Here is a 14,220-nt window from a genome sequence, read left to right as displayed (position 1 = left end):
GGGGCTGTTATGTCACTGTAAATAAAAGGCAAGAAATAGAAAATAATTCACCATACATTTCTGATTTGGCCAAAGAACATGGAATATTATATTATTATATGTAAATAAAGATCCAGCTGTTTGCATTGGCCACTCTTGGAAAACAGGATACTGGGATAGATGGGTCACTGATCTGACCCAGTGTGGCCATTCTTATGTTCTTAATGTTCTGGAACCTTTATTCAGAGGTGCAACACCCAACAGTTCATGACTTGCTTTGCCTTCTTCACCTTGCAGTCTGTAAAAATACAATACCAATTTTTTTGTAGGCAACATGTCAACTAAAAAAAAGAAGAGATATCGAAAACTAAACCAAAACAATATTTTTTAAAAACCCAAACATACAGTAAAAGTTTTTTTAGCTGGCACGTAGGGGGAATGGGAGGTGCCAGTAAGTGAAAAATGCCAGTTAACTAAGAGAGAGGGAGTTTGGGTGCAGGAGGGGGCATGGGGCTAGGAGTTGGGGCACGGAAGGAGGTGCAGGGCGTGGACTCTGGGAGGGAATTTAGGTGCAGAAGGGGACTTGGGGCAGTTGGTTGGGGCCCAGGAGGTGTGTGGGGTGTTGGATCCGGGGCGGGGGGGGGAGCAGTGGGGACATGTCGCCGCTTCCAGGAAGCCATGCGGAGCCAGGTAGGGAGCCTGCCGGTCCTGCACCAACCAGACTATAAACCAGACTTTCTATGAAAATTAGAAATGGTGATTTATAGACCTTCTGGTTGGTACAGGGCCGGATAACACAGCTGTTACTGTACTTTAGAATTTCTAGGCCTAACATGATCACTATTCAATATTGTCATTAATCACTTGTATAATGGAGTGGAGAGCGTGCTTATAAAATGTGCAGATACCAAACTGGGAGGAGTTGTTAGCAATTTGGAGGACAGGATAAGAATTCAAAATTACCTTGATAAATTAGAGAACTGTTCTGAAATGAAGAAGGTGAAATTCAAGACAGGATGTAATGGGCTTTATTTACAGCCAGGGAGATTTAGGATAGATATTAGGAAAAACTTTTTATCCATAAGGATCGTTAAGTACCGGAATGGTCTTCTATGGGAGGCTGTGGAATCCCCGTCATTGGAGAGTTTGAAGAACAGATTAGACAAACACCTGTCAGGTACACTTGGTCCTTTCTCAGTGCAAGGGGGTTGGACTAGATGATTTTTCAAGGTCCCTTCCAGCCTTACATTGCCATGATTCTATTATTCTACAATCACAATTTAAACTGATTGGAACATTTTAGACAAAAATTCATTTAGTTGAAATATGCTGTGTTGCTAAAATCAAACTTTTTTCAGTGCTGTATCTGTTTTGATGAAGCTTTAATCAGGGACCTTTTTTGAAAAATGATCTTGTGCACTCTGTACCCTGGTGGTTAGTGCACTGGCCTGACATGTGGCTGATTCAGAGTGATCTAGGATGAAAAATGCTGTGTTAAATCAGACAGAGCAGGAACTTGAATCTCTAGCCTCCAAGGCTAGTGCCATAGCCACCAGGTTACAGACACATGCAGACATATTTCTTTTCCTCACTTGAAGAGCTCAGGTTTCAATGCAAACAGAGACATATTGACACAATTCTGGTTTTGCGAAACCATTTAACAGATTTTGGTTTTGTTCCAATGCAGAACAAAAACAAGTCTCAAAATCTCAAAAGTTGATGTGAAATAGCATTGTTGTCCTCCAGGCAGCTCCAGTCAATGAGGTGTCATGATTTAGGAGGTCTGCACAACGTTACAGAGATGTGTAATATAACATGCAGACATAACATTGCATAAAAATTATCTCAAAAGACATGTTGTCCTAATATGAAAAGGCCAGTTAATCCAGAAGATACAGGCCCTTGGAAACTATGTCCAAAAAGAGTGCAATTCTCAGTAAAATTACATCAATGTGCTTTAGGATTATAGTGTATTGATGTGGTCACAACAGCAAAATGAGGACAGACATGTGCATGTAATTCAGCAGCAGCCACAACTTTTATTAAATGTTAGCACAGGAGAGGGGACCTACCCGCCCATCACCCATAATCTCCAATACCAGGCATTGAATTGGTTCCAGTGCGGAGTTACAAGGCTCCTTACCATATAACCTGTAACTTGGGGTGCACTCTCCTATTCCATAGGGCACAACTCTCCCTGACTCCTAGCACCCTGCCCCCTGTGAGGGTGACAGAACATGCAGAAGGCTGGACCTCAGCCTGCCAGGGCCACAAGGTCTGAGCTTATCCCACAACGCTGTGCCTGCGGGCACCATGGCGCCCACCGGGGCTTCTAACTAAGCCCACATACTGGCCAGCAGACAGGCATCCACCGAAATGCCGCCGACAAGCAGCGTCATCCAGAGGTGTCGCCACCGAAATGCCGCCAATTTTCGGCGGCATTTCGACAGTGACACCTCTGGATGATGCTGCTTGTCGGCGGCGACACCTATTGACGTTGCCGCTTGTCGGTGGCATTTTGGCGGCAATGCCTATTGACGTTGCCACTTGTCGGCGGCATTTCGGCGGATGCTTGTCTGCTGCCACAGACCTCCGTGGCTCGTCGTCTGGTGCCCGCTAGACAAAAAAGATTGGGGACCACTGCCCTACGCCATGAGGCCAAGGCCCATCACCAAATCCCAGGTCTTTTACCTCTGGAAACTGTTCATTTTATCCTTTTTATGCATTGGAAACTAGCCAAAAGGGGGTGCCAGCTACTAGCTTGGTCACTCCCTGCAACCAACCATGCCACCTGGCATCACAACTCTTGCCCAATCCATTTCCTCACATTCTGTAGCCATATGTCAGCACCTCCATCTGAAAAATGCACACCATCTTCCCTGAAAAATTCAGGCTAATTGAAACGGGTATCCCTATGCTGTATCACTGAATCCCCTCTCTCCAGGAACATCTTGGTGACTGCCCTCTTTCTAGCCTGGTCCATGCGGACCGGATCTGCCGCTCCATACTAACCTCATCTCTGACCATGATTGCCTAATCAAGCTAACATCCCTCTGGATTCTGTCCCTTAAATTGACCCCTGTACAGTCCCCAACATTATTATCCCCAAGATGAAAACCCAGGACATGAGGTGGGTCTGCATGGTTTATCGGTGAGTAAAGGACTGGCATGAGCTGGCCAAACACTAGGATGCAATCAGCTTTGGCCTTGAAGCCCAGATGAAATCTAGCTGCCATCCTGGCCACCCTCTTGTGGGCCCAATGCACTATAGAGTGCCGCAAATCCAAATATTGTGTGCATTCTGGGTAGCATTTTGAAACAAACAAGCACTTAGAGTTAGTCACATTTCACTGTTCCCTGTCATCTTTTCCTTGCTGTGGATGTAAGCCCTGAAACACCTGGCTTTCCAGTGCCCTATTTCCTGAGCCTGCTGTGGGCTAAAATCCACTGCAGCCACTGGTGTTGCTGCCCAGATCCTGAAAGAATGAATACCAAATTTTCCCAGATCAAGACTGGAGTAGCTCAAGGTTTTTCTCAGTAGCAAGCTGAATTGGTACCTTGTCAGGGAGCTGCCATCACTGTGTATGAACAGTAGGCCTGGCTCTGGGCCCCAGACTTTTAGTAAGACTCTTATCACCTTTACGGGGCACAAGCGCTTGGCTGCACATTCCTTCAACACCATGTACACCCCCTTTGCCTTCTGGTCTCTTTTTGACTACCTAAAGTGCCAGAACACTGCTCCTACATACAGTTGCACATTGGTTACATTTAATGCACATTGGGACCTGTCTGCAGCCATTCACTCACTCTGAATTTGTCAAAGAAGGCAACAACAAATGTCACCTTAAACAAAATGGCCTCCCTCCCACATCTGTAGACCCACAGTAGCTCCTTTAATAATCCTGTTAGGATTTCCAGTGTTATGGGTAATCTGTTGTCCCTGCAGTGCCCACTCCTCGTGGACCACCCATCTAAGAGATTCTGCACTGTAAAATGTCCATGTGGGTCTGGGAAACTCACCAACCTACTCCAGTAAGCTATGCCCATAAGCCGGCCAGAGATAGTGGAGGGAGTCAACCTACAGTGGGTCAAAGACACAACATATTGCACCACCTGGTTTATGGTATGGCCCACGCACAGTTAAGCTTGGATTCCTGCTGGCGAAAAGAGTGAATTCCCAGAATCTGTTGCCCTGAAATAGAGATAGAACATTGGTAACACCATTATCCACTCCTGGGACATACACTGCATGAAAAAGGATGTTAAACCACAGGAAGTATGAAACCAAAGCCTAGCCTCATTACCCAAGCAGTCTTAGCTTCACAATATGGACCATGGATTGGCTGTCACAGCAAAAACAGACCCTTTTATTCTGAAAATTTTCTCCACTAATAATGAGTTCTGCCCACATACGACAAAACTTGACGAAGGTTAAATTCCTCGTAATACCCTGAGACACCCAGTTTTTGGGTCACCTCTGACCACACCACTCTCTTTGAAAGTGAACCCCCAAACCTATGCCTTCTGAATTATCAGATTGTACCTACAGCTCAGTTTTGACCAACCAGTCCAAACACCATATTGACATGCCATTAAACTCTTCCAGAAATTCTCCCCACATTTGTAAGTCTCCCTTCATTTCCCATGTCACTATAACAAAGTGGTAGGGTTTTCACACTCCAGAGGAGGAAGACGCTAAACAGGCACAAAATGTCCAGCCAGAAGCCACCACCTGCACAGTTTAGGTGCCCCAAGACTACCTGTAGAGCCCTCAGTGTAATTTTCTTTGCCCCTTTTGAGAGCCCATATCAGTGCCTTGACCAATTCCAATTTCTCTGTAGGTAACCTCAAAACTTCCCAAGCTGTGTCCAGCTCAGTGCTCAGACATGTTAAAATTTGGGCAGAGCCTTTTGTTTTTATTCATGGCAAGGGGGACCCAGAGACATTTGGCTAGGTTCTGTAATGCATGAAACATACACTCACAGTTGTCTGTCCCCAAACTTCCTGAAAATAAGACGTCATCAAAATAGTGCACTGCATGACACAGGCCAGTCTCACACACAATCACCCACTCCAATAAGGAGCTGAATCTTTCAAAAGCAGCACATGACATGGAGCACCTCATGGACATGGATTTTTCAAAATAGTAGTGGCCTTCAAACTGTAAACTGTAGTTAAAGTTCCTGGGACATTCTGGAAGCAACCAGAATGCAGACTTGATGTTGAATTTTGCCAACATTGCCCCGGGCCACACATCATGCCTACCACAGCATCAAATGGTGAGTAGCTTACTGTAAACAGCTGTGGGTCAGTATAGTCATTTATTGATGAGCTTCAAGCATAGGACAGGTGATAGATAAGCCTGCATTCCCCCTTTACCTTTTTTGGTACCACATCTGGGGAGATATGTGCAATTCCAGAACCGAAAGGCATGTGAAGGGGCCTGCAACTATTCCTGCTGCCACCTCTAAGGTGATCTTTCCCTTTACCAGATGCTCAAAGCCTTTAATGGACTTCAAATTCTCTGCCCAGGAGTGATACCTCATGCCCTGGCATGGGATTTGAAATTCTGCCAAAAATCCATTCTATAAATAAGCTGCACCTTTTTTCCTGGGGTGGAGGGTCCAATAACAAGTTCCACAACACCTGTATCTTAATTGGAGAAGGAGCCTTTCCCATGGTTCCTGCCTCCCCTTTAGCATCTCCTGAAACACTGGGATCTTGTATATCCCCTTTCCTACTGCCTTGTTGGAGCCACCTTTTACCCCATAAACAGGAAAGCATACTATGCTAACCCCTGCACCTCCTACAGTGATGTTTGTACCTGCATTGGGAGCAAAAATATTTCCCATTTTAAATGCAAAGAACACATTTATATCTGTATTTTGAAACTGAGGTTTTGGCACTGGCAACCTGCTGCCTGTGAATGCGAGCTGGCGGAGGTATACAAAGTCATACACTCCAGCCAAAGTGCTTGGTCTATTTTACTACAGAGTACCAGGCTCCTCTGCCACCTCTGTCTAAATTCTCAGTCATACCATAACCATGTTATACCCCACCGTATGTGGCATAAGCCCTTGCTATTAAATCTTCATACTGGAACAAGGAAAACACCTCTCAGGGTTCCTCACACAAATTATACTCGCTTTAATTATAAAGGCTGTAGACCAGATCTCAAGAGTTTGAGGCACCTTAGGTCTGCAGGATTTGTCCTCTTGATTTGGGCTTTTACCCATACTCTATCTGCTCTTCCCTGAACAGAAAAGTAAACAAATCCACAAATTCCCCCTTCCAAATCTTTTCCTTAAACGCCTTTAGACAGATGCTTCCTGCAATTGGGTCCCCCCATAAGCTCCAAGAGCATTGGCTTCCATGTCTCCTGCCTGTGTTTCATTAGGAATGGTGCCATCTGGTTACAGGGGTGGGTGTTCCTCCCTAATTGCTTTGTATTCTGTTGCAGGATATCAGTCCCATCTCAAACCTGTGACAATGTTACTTCCTCATCTGAGGCGGTGGGGGCACTCATGTCAGGCAGGCTGCCCAACCTACAGGCTACCAATGCCAACAATTTTTTCAGGTTACCCCATATCCAGTGAAAGAGGATATTAGAGGGAGGTGCAACCTGGGCCACCACTCTTGCCCCTGAGTGCTGAGGTTTTCAATCCCCTCTTCTTTATTTGCGAGCTGTTGGTGAACCCTACTAGTGTATCCTTTTGGGCTCTTGGTGAGTTATAGAAATGAGGTGTAGGCCCAGGGCCATTCATCTCCTCATCATTCTTGTCCACCTCAATGAGATTTGGACCCTCACTATGTTCAAAATCAAACTTTGAATCCATCCCACAGATCTCCTGTATAAAGTGTTCAAGACCTCATCCTGGAGGAACACACTTCTCTGACTCACCACCATCCACAAAGTGAACTGTCCCCACTGAGATCCTGGTTCTTGCCCAGATGTTCCCATCATCTTCTGACTCTCTCTCTGCATCAGTTGCAGGCCACTGGTCCTTGCCCAATCTCCATTCGTGTGGAGCCTGAGCACATATCTTTCCCCACGGGGCTGTGAACCCAAGCTCACAATTCCCCTGAAAAGCTGCCCGAAGAAACCCTTGCCCATCTGCAAGACCATCACTGTCAGTCTCTCCATTAGGGCAGGGCTGGGTCCATCCAATGCCAGTGGGAAGGGAACCCTACTACTACCACCTATGCCCTGACTCTTACTGCCTGGCTCTGAGGGCAGGAAGGAAAGGGAGTGGGTGTTTTGCCTGGCTCCCCCAGAGTGGCTCCTGGAGCAGGCACCTGCTACTCTTATCCTGGACAAAGCCCCATGAGCCCTTCCACTCCCACCACCTGGAGGGTGTGTAGCAAGACACAAGAAGCAATGTGCTCCTGTTGCAACCAGGGCATGACCCCAGCATCTCCTCCCTCTCACAGGGGGAGGGGTGGGGCCTGAGGCAACATACCTGGCTGTGATAGAGCTGCCTGGGGGACACAGGCCCCCTCCAGTGCTGCAATGGCACCACAGGACCCCCCCCCCAGCAACTGGTAGGAGAGAGAGGGAGGGTCCTGTGGCAACAAGCTTGGCTCTGGCAGGGCCACCCAGGGACCCAGCACTCCTCCCTGCCACACTCAATGTGAGCAGGGGAAAGAGGGGAGCAGCTGCCACACAGACCCAGCCCTGCCCAGGGACACTGGGCCCTTCTCAGCTACCATAGTAGCAATATGTGATCCCCCCACCCCACCCCTTCCTGTCCGGCAAGGGGAGCAGGGTCCTGGCAACCTTTTGTCCTATTTCCCCAACAACTTTTGCCAAGATCCACTGTTTGTATAAATGGACAAATCTTGACTCCATGGCAAATACTGATTTTAAAGGAACTTTGTATTTTAGTTTTAATAGTCGAGCAAGCAATGGCAGATATGGTGTGTGATGTGTTTCTACACCTGTATTTGTCATTGGAAAATCTGAGTGAAAAAACCTGCAATTCCTCCAGCAGCTGCAATGGAGCACAACCTGTATGTACCAGAAAGCATCAGCTTCTAAAATTTGAGCACTATTTAATGGACAAACCCAATCACTCAGGAGGCAATGAAAGCTTCAGCTTTAATTTGTGATGAATGATGTGGGTACATTTTTGGTCTGTTGACAAAGTTGTCCATTTTCCTGAGTGCAGGTTAAAAAAGAAAATCTCCACAGTTCTATGAAACAAGAAAGTCTGAATCTTCTGGTTATTTGTAATGTACCTACAGAAAAACTAGACCTTACTGATACTCTTTGATAGCAATGGAATTTACACAAAAATGTGATTTGCAGTGTGCTACTTTTGGAAATGTCTGGTTTGAATTATGGAGCATTCGTGAATTACTACTTACCATTCACAGAAAGTTTTTTGCACCGTTTTTGTTTTGCATTAGTATTAGATCAATATAACAGTCTGAATTACCAGCCTGAATTACTCGCTACACTTAACTAGATTTTATACTTTACATTGTTTTACAGTCTTTGTGGACCTTTATGGTGTAAGGTTGGTCATTGCTACTCCAAAGAACCACACTTTCAGACATAGTCTTTGTGAGGCTATACAGTAAAGAATAGGCTGTCACCACAACAGTCAAACCCACGTGCCACATCCAGTAAGCCAAGTAAAGTGTAAGTTAGATCTCCTACATTGATCACACACAGAACTCAACAAACTCTTCCTTTAGGACTATGTACAGTTGTAGATATTTGAGATTTTTACTGCCATTACTATTTGATGACATTGTGATGTGCAATTTTTTAAAATTCTAAGAATGCATATGGCATATTAAAGAAACTGGAATAATTTTAGAATGTAGATCTGCTTTTATGTTTCTTTATTGAAGGTTTAGAACCTGATCTGGAAAACTGGTGGCTTCTTTGCTGTCTTTTCCACCTCTGACAATTTCCAAATCATGCACCTCTGCACTTATTGATTGAGTCCATTTTCTGGATGTGCTCAGATTTATAATGCACATACAGCATAGGGATTTTAGAAAGGGAATTCAGAGTGCCATTCAACTATACTCCCCAAACTATCCTCCAAGACAGCTGCTGCTCAGAGGGTCTTCTCATCACCTTTTGTAGCTAGAGTCATGGAATGAGATTTGAGCAAGACACTATTGTGACTGGAATAACCCAGTGATATTAATGATAGATTTAATCATATATGGGCCAAGTCCTTGGCAAATGTCGTAAACATTTGAATGTGAAAGAGATAAAGAGGCTGGTTGGGTATGTCTTCATTAATGACTTGGATACTGGAATGGAGAGTATGCTTATAAAATTTGCAGATGACATCACACTGGGAGAGATTACAAGCACTTTGGAGGACAGGATTAGAATTCAAAATGACCTTGGCAAATTGGAGAAATGGTCTGAAATCAACAAGATGAAATTCAATAAAGACAAGTGCAAACTACTTCTCTTTGGAAGGAAATATATTAAATGCATGACTACAAAATGGGGGATCATTTGCTAGGTGATGGTACCGCTGAAAAAGATCTAGGGGTTATAGTGGATCACAAATTGAATATGAGTCAACAATATGAAACAGTTGCAAAAAAGGCTAACATTCTGGAGTGTATAAACAGGAATGTTGTATGTTAGACATGGTAGGTTATTGTCCCATTTTCCTCAGCACTGATGAGGCCTCAGCTAGAGTACTGTGTCCAATTCTGGGTGCCATACTTTAGGAAAGATGTTGATAAATTGGAAAAAGTCCAGAGGACAGCAACAAAAATGATAAAAGGTTTAGAAAACCAAGAGGAAAGACTAAAAAATACTGAGCATGTTTAGTTTTGAGAGAAGAAGACTATATGTCATGGGCTGTTATAAAGAGGACTGTGATCAATTGTTTCCCATGTACACTGAAGGTAGGACAAGAAGTAATTGGCTTAATCTGCAGCAAGTGAGACATAGGTTAGATATTAGGAACAAGTCTCTAACTATTAGGTGAGTTAAATTCTGGAATAGACTTCCAAGGGAGACTGTAGAATCCCCATCACTGGAGGTTTTTTAAAACAGATTGGACAAACACTTATCAGGCATGGTCTAGGTTTACTTGGTTCTGGCTGAGAGCAGAGTACTACTCTTAATGATTTCTTGAGGTTCCCTCCAGCTCAACATTTCTATAATTCTATGAATGTATCTTTTCCCCAAATTCTAGATTCACTATGAGCCTGCCACAACCACAAAACATGAAGCTAATCAAAATATAATAAATGCATTTTCTGAACATTTTAATAACATTAAGTATTAGGGGAAAGGAGAGTATCAAAAGGCATAGACTTACACAGATTGTCCCTCATTTTAAGCAAACCATGTAGACTGTGCCCTCTGTGGGTTTCCTCTGTTGGATCTACCAGCCTCTGACTACAAGCTTCCATTATGACCAAAAGATGAGAGCAAGTCCAGACTGGATGTTTTCGTACTGAATATTCCTTAACATACCCTTGAGCTGTGGAGAAACTATGGAGACTATTGCAAAGATAGACTATTGAGAAACTGCATCACTAAATGGGAGGGAATTGTTGTCCTGGTAACCTAGACTCTGGCAAGATTAAAGCCTAACTAAACATTTGCAGGTGCTAGATGCCCCTGTGCTGTTGTACTTGGTTTTGTTTTCATCATAATACTCATAATGCTGATAAGCATTTTGGGTGAGAAAAAGGAGGCAAAGGCTTTGGGTCTTGTACACAGTTTTATTTTTGAAAGTTTATTAGATGCTTGGTCTCTGGCTCTGTGCAGTCGGCCCTGTAGCTGTTTGACAGGTTTATGGGTTTACAAGATACCTGCAATAATGGTACATCATAATCTAATAACAGAAACATAACAAAGATATAATATGCATGTTAACTATAAACTTTATTGATGTAAATCTACATTAAGATAGGGGGTAGAATTACTACTTTACTGCAGTATTGGATCAGTAATCTGGGGTACATTGGCATTCATTGTTATTCAGATTAGAAGTGCAGAACTCCCCACATTCATAATATCTTATATCAGGGTGTTTAACAACGCTGTTTTCCTACAAAACAGTAACTGCTCATTGCTGGTTACATACAGTTACATAATGTGTATTAAATATCCCAGAGTGAGGTATGCTCTTGGATAGGTAGTTATCTAATTAAATTCACATCACATAATCCTAACAATATAGTGGAAAGCTCTGAATTACCCCAAACTGGAATTAACTTTGGGTTGCTCAAACTGTTGGCATTAGCAATCGCAAGTTCCAGTGATATTTTGCCAAACATTGGCTATCTCTTACTTCATCCAAAAGATTAGCTTTTATTCACTCAAAAAATAATGTGCACTGTCTTTCCCATTTGTTGGTTGTGTGCTTGCATCATGAGACAGCCTGAAATGTCTTACAGTTCTAAGATTGTCTGGCCCTTTAATATTTGGATAGCTATGCCTCATGCATAGCCCAACTGCTAACCTCACATACTCTTCTGGAATATTTGTAATATTGAGCCTTTAGTGAGTTACATATACAGCATGTTGTACAAAGAATGAGTCAAACGGCTTTAACAATTCACTGAAAGCTTGATCCTACTGACATCTGAGTCAACAGTAAAATCTTTATTGAACTCAGTGTGAGTAGGATCGGATCCAAATCAAGTGAACCCAAATTGAGTGACCCAAGTTGACAACTAGCTGACCTTCTGCGTATGGTACTACATGTTTATATTTCCAGTAATTCTGGAAACTTGTGGGAATTGCATGATTGCTTATACCGTGATTCATGCTATTCTGACGCTGAAGCTATGAGGTACTCATTTCCAAAATAATAGTTGGAAGAGATTTTCAGACTTTTCTAATTGTTTGAAGAACATTTTTAAAACCAATATTGCCATCCCTGTTTAAAGATAGTTGAATGTGGATGTAACCTGCCCTGCTATCAGCTTGAACATTGTAGGAAACTCTGTCTCAGATAGAGTAGAAACTAAATCTGCTATCACCGGGGCAATATGTAAATATATGGATGTCAGGTAGGCAACTCTGGGCATGAGTTCCCTGGTGAACATTTTGGGGGTCTGAGAATTCATCAGTTTAAGAGATCTATTCACCAGATAGTGCCCAAGAAGTAGGTCTACTTTAAGACCACAAAGGTTGGCTATGTCACCCACTCTATTTAATTGGCTCATAACGGTGAGGGTTACATGCATGTATTTGATGGCATAACAGAAAGTGTGTGTGTATGTAAGAGAAACAGAGTGGAGGGAATGTGAGGGGTAGGTATATAACAAATATGCATTCCTGCTTGTATATACACATTTCACCCCTCCCCCCAATCTGAAAGAACTGTGCCAAATTCTGGGGCAGGTACATGTGCACAAACCCCATGATCTTCAATGATGGCTGTGTGTTTGTACCCTGAAACAGAATTTAGCTTTGTGCAGGGCCAAACACACAAGTTTATAAAAGCCTAAAATGGATGAAATTATATATCTTTATGTGTAATGGCTACTCTGGGTCTTTGATGAGGAATTAACTCTGAAAGTCAAGAAATGTTTCTGTGTCTGTTAGTTGGTCCTGTGGAATTAGAGTATTACATGGGTACAGAATAGTCATTTATTTGATGTATCTATTTTCTTAGGGTTCTGATGGTCTTTCAGTCTGTTGTCTAAATTTATCAGGGATCAATTAAACAGGGTTGGACAACAGTTCCTTACACTAGTATGGGGCATTTTGAGAAGAATAGAGCCTTTGAAATATATTGCATGTTTTAACTAAAACCAACTAATAAGAATCACTGTGATATTGTTTTTGATGATCCGTGTGAATAGCTACAGTCTAAACAAGCAATGGGCACAATCTTCAAAAGGCTGAGAAACAGTTTGGCTAAGATTCCAAAATATCAGATGCTTATCTAAAACTTTGGTTTAGAAAAATCTTATGATGATATCTCAAATACAAGGCTTCTGTTGCTCCCTGGATCCAGCCAAGTCAAACATACTATGAACGGCAGGATTTTAATAGTGTTGGCCAATATAAGAAAGTACATAGGTTGTGGAAATTAAAAATAGAAGATAGCCAAGTATTTCTGAACCTGTGCTAAAGCTCACGAGGTTTGAGTTATGGGCAAAGGTTTAAGTTAGTGCTTATTGATCTGTACCAGTTTGCCCTTGCTTAGCTCATATATATCAAAACAGAACATAGCTTTTAAAAGGATGTGTTGTCCTTGGGTTTGACACTGCATAGGACAGTGCAATGTTATGTAACTGCAAGGTGAAAAAGTGAAAGCAGGAAGTACAGAGGGACCCAAGCCTATATAAATCAGAATGGACGAGGGACAAGTTGCTCCTCCTTAGTAACAAGAGTAAAGCCTAACAGAGGAAGGTCTAGCTGAATGCCTAATTAGCATGACAAATAATGCATTTAAATCTTTGTCTCCCTAAACATGTTCATCCCCTGCCTATACCGTGCCCCTTTTAACACTAGCCACTGGAAGGTAAAGGAAGACAATGTTGATGCTTATACTTTTGCTGCATGTAGCCTCCATTCACAGTTGTGTTGAGATGCAACAACCTTGTGCACAGTTTGGATGGGCTCTTTGGATCAAGACCCTTACCTGATACACTTTATGGGATTTTTAGGGATGTTTAACTAGCAATAGGGAAGAACTACAACAGACAAAAGAAGGCAGATCTGGAAACTGCATCCGCTGTGTCAGTATGGTGTCTGGAGATAAAGGTTGGTTAAGTAGCATTTAAGAATAGAAAATTAACTAACAGATGATGCTCCAGCCCTAGTGCTCTTTTGTGTGGAAAAGATTAAAAAGTATTTACTAAAGGGAGAAGATTGGGTAGCCTGCAGGCTTTTTAATTAGCAGCAACAGCATCTGATTAAATAGTGTAATTTAGAACACTGTCTAATTGTGATTCTCTCTATGCTTGCTGAGAGAACTGTGCTCCTTAAAAGCAGACCAGGCACAGGACCATGAAGAAAGTTATTCCCTATGAAGCCAGATTCTCAGAAGTGCCAGGCAACACTCAGCACACCCAGGTTCACGAAGGGGAGATAGAGGTAGCTTTCCCCCGCCTTGCTAGCCTCTCATTCTGCCTGTACTAGGACAGCATTGCAAGGAATGTGGCAAGCTGAACCATTTTAGCAGTGTGTATAAGAGCAGAGGAAGAACTAGTGGCAGGAGAACTACTGGCACTCCACAGTGATGTATTGGAAAAATGAATGGGTATAGCTGTTTGCAGCAGCAGCAG

Source organism: Mauremys mutica, chromosome 3 (genome assembly GCF_020497125.1).
Source record: "Mauremys mutica isolate MM-2020 ecotype Southern chromosome 3, ASM2049712v1, whole genome shotgun sequence".
Lineage (NCBI taxonomy): Eukaryota > Metazoa > Chordata > Testudines > Geoemydidae > Mauremys > Mauremys mutica.
Note: the sequence above shows the minus strand (reverse complement) of the source record.